The sequence below is a fragment of the Cebus imitator genome, unplaced genomic scaffold, assembly GCF_001604975.1.
Source record: "Cebus imitator isolate Cc_AM_T3 unplaced genomic scaffold, Cebus_imitator-1.0 Scaffold547, whole genome shotgun sequence".
In the NCBI taxonomy this organism is placed as follows: Eukaryota; Metazoa; Chordata; class Mammalia; order Primates; family Cebidae; genus Cebus; species Cebus imitator.
Window position 1 is genome coordinate 676,885 of NW_016107862.1, and position 3,330 is coordinate 680,214.

A 3,330-nucleotide genomic window follows, 5' to 3' on the forward strand; every position below is an offset into this window, starting at 1 on the left:
GTACATATACAGTCCATGATCACCATGTGTTCATGGGTCTGTCTCTCCTACTGTGTGCTCCCTAAGGGCAGGGACTGGGTCTTAATTCATCTTTATATTCCTGACACACAGCAGTATTAGTCACTGGTGAGTGGATGAATGGATGAATAAGACTCAATAATGGCTTTAGCTTTAAAAGGCATCAGTGGTGATTTCTGAAAACTTGCCAGATTCCCATGTCTGAGTCCTCCTTTCATCTCCTTCTTGGCCAGGCGCGGTGGCTCAAGCCTGTAATCCCAGCACTTTGGGAGGCTGAGGCGGGTGGATCACGAGGTCAGGAGATCGAGACCATCCTGGTCAACATGGTGAAACCCCATCTCTACTAAAAATACAAAAAATTAGCTGGGCACGGTGGCACGTGCCTGTAATCCCAGCTACTCAGGAGGCTGAGGCAGGAGAATTGCCTGAGGCAGGAGAATTGCCTGAGCCCAGGAGGTGGAGGTTGCGGTGAGCCGAGATTGCGCCATTGCACTCCAGCCTGGGTAACAAGAGCAAAACTCCGTCTCAAAAAAAAAAAAACAAACAAAAAAACATCTCCTTCTTGACTTCCCTAAGAATCCTCGCCATGGTCCCTTCCAATCCATCTCATCACCTCCTCACCTCGGCCAGGAATGGCTTAGCCCAGTGTTTTCTTTACCCTTGGCTCCATATTAGAATCACATGGGGAGCTTAAAAAATATACTGATGCCTAGATCTCACTCGGGACTAACTAAACCCAGTGTGCAGCTGAGGTTGAGAACTTCCATGCCCAGGCCACCAGAAAGTTCCACATCACATGCTCTGAGGCAGCAGGCTCTTTGAAAGCATCAGTTGGTGTTCACAGGACTTGGCATTCATAGTATACATGGAAAGTCTAGAGAGAAGGAAAGAGAACAAAACAAAATAGGAGGGGAATTAAAAACAACAAAAACAAAGAAAAAAACACCTTTATGCCCTGGGTAAGAGCCTGCCTGTTGTAATGCACTGTGCAGCTGTATTAGGATTACCTACTGTGAGGTAGTAGATGTACCTCTGCCCTGGGACTTTGGCCCTCCAATCCACTGTTGCCCAGTCCTCCATGTGCCTTTCAGGCTTTCACTGTGCTCAGCATGCGATCAGCTTGCTGAGGCTCTAACACCTACTGTACTCACTGCAGCTGACTGTCACTTGCTGCTCAGAAGCCCAGGCTGGCCACTGTCCTAGTCAAACCCGGGTGACCTCTAGTTTTAGGCTTTGGTGGCCTCACAGGAGGTCAACTTGAGATTGTCAGCTGATTACTCAAGGGCCTGCACCCGCCTGGGAGGGCAGCTGGAACTACATAATGATCAAGGCTACAAGGCCATGCCCCTGGGCTGGGCCTCCTGGCCTCTGAGCACACAGAGCAACTTAATTTTGACTTTTTAGCTACCATGGAGGCTGTGAATCTCTGGAGCACTTTTTACTTAAAATGTATTCATTAACCTTGCCCTCATGGCTGTCTTTTCCCCAACTTCCTTCTTCCAGAGAGCCAAAGACTTAATTAAAGACCCTTAACCTTTCTTTACACTTTTGGTTATTTTAATGGGAACGCCTGAATTGGATTCTATCCCGAGAAGCCAAGTGAAAAAGCAGTTACCTATTATCTCTTAGGATCACAGAGCGTCAAAGAAGGAATCTGAAACCTCACCTTTCCTAAAGGTTCTCCAGCCTGGCAGTAGAGTAGAACCACCTGGGGAGTTTAAAAAGGACTGGTGGCTAGGCCTGGCTAATTCAATCACATCTCCAGAGGGGGCTCAGGCACTGGTGTTTGCAAAGCCTCCTTGTGATGTTAATGTATATTCATGGTTGATAACCATTCACTAATCAAAATTCCTTTATTTTTCATATGAGAAAATTAAGACTGAGGTGTTTGGGGGCAATTCTGAGCTGCTAGCCCTGCTTGGATGTCCAGGGTATCTGGAGACAGAACAATAACCCGTAAAGTTCTGCTCTCATCTGCCAATTAGATCTCTCTGGAGACTACTTGTCTGCTCTCTCAACTTCTTTCCACTGTTTACATTTCTTAGGAATCTCAGAGAGTGTCAGCTGGGCTCAGTGGCTCACGCCTATAATCCCAGCACTTTGGGAGGCCAAGGTGGGCAGCCTGGCCAACATGGTGAAACTCTGTCTCTACTAAAAATACAAAAATTAGCTGGGTGTGGTGGTGGGCGCTTGTAGTCCCAGCTACTCGGGAGGCTGAGGCAGGAGAATCTTTGAAGCTGGGAGGCAGAGGCTGCACTGAGCTGTGATTGTGCCCTTGCACTCCAGCCTGGGTGACAGAATGAGACTCTGTCTCAAAAGAAAAAAAAAAAGCCGGACATGGTGGCTCACACCTGTAATCCCAGCACGTTGGGAGGCTGAGGCAGGTGGATCATAAGGTCAGGAGTTTGAGACCAGCCTGACCAACATGGTGAAACCCTTTCTCCATTAAAAATACAAAAATTAACTGGGTGTGGTGTCGCCTGCCTGTAATCTCAGCTACTCAGGGGTCTGAGGCAGGAGAATCGCTTGAACCCAGGAGGTGGAGGTTGCAGTGAGTCGAGATCATGCCACTGCACTCCAGCCTGGGCAACAGAGAGAGACTCCATCTAAGAAAAAAAAAAAAAACGGAAATCTCAGAGGGTCTAGAATCTCTCTTCTTTCTAAAACCCCAAACTCTTAATATATCCATTCAACAGGTGTGCCAGATCAAAGTGCACCTTGCCTTGGGTCACCCAGCTAGTGTCTCTGTCTAGGGTTCCATTTTTGGCCCCCCATGTCCGCCATCTGCTCAACTTGGGCCCTCACCAGGGGGTGCCAGGAGCATGATTCATCTTCAGTCCAATTTCAAAGCTGGAAGTTAGGACACTTTGAACACTTAACAGGGGGAAGCTAGATGTTTGGGGTTTTTTTTTTTGGCCCCCTTTTCATTTTGTAGGTGTTAAATCATCCTGACAACACGGTGGGGGTGAAGCAGCAGATGAGGGAGAGGTGTCCATGCTGAGGTGTGGACAAGCAAAGAACCTAGAGTGAAAAATTTTAGGGGACGGGCGCTCACTCTCCCGGCATCTTCCTCTCGGCCCTCGTTTGCTTCACTCTAGACCCAGCTCCAGGGCAGGAAGAGGGAGGGGCAGGGCAAGGGGAAAAATTCCATCCCAGCTGCAGGGCTAAATCTCGAATTTATTCCAAGTTAAATATAGTTGGAATGCTAATATGCCAGTCTTCGCTTGTCTTGGGCAGCGAGTCTGGCTCAAAGACCAATGACCCTGAAGCGGAGAAGGCCATCGCTGAGAGCCCCCCGCGGACGCCGACGCT

The 3,330-nt window shown here is 48.6% G+C and overlaps 1 long non-coding RNA gene across 1 annotated transcript; it reads right to left on the minus strand.

Annotated features, from left to right (window-relative positions):
- Window positions 1–661: 661 nt before the first annotated feature.
- LOC119469015 lies at window positions 662–2,880 on the minus strand. Its single transcript, XR_005197837.1, has 2 exons — window positions 2,736–2,880; window positions 662–892 (listed from the first exon to the last, which is right to left on the minus strand). It is a non-coding gene; the product is annotated as an uncharacterized LOC119469015 (long non-coding RNA).
- Window positions 2,881–3,330: the final 450 nt, after the last annotated feature.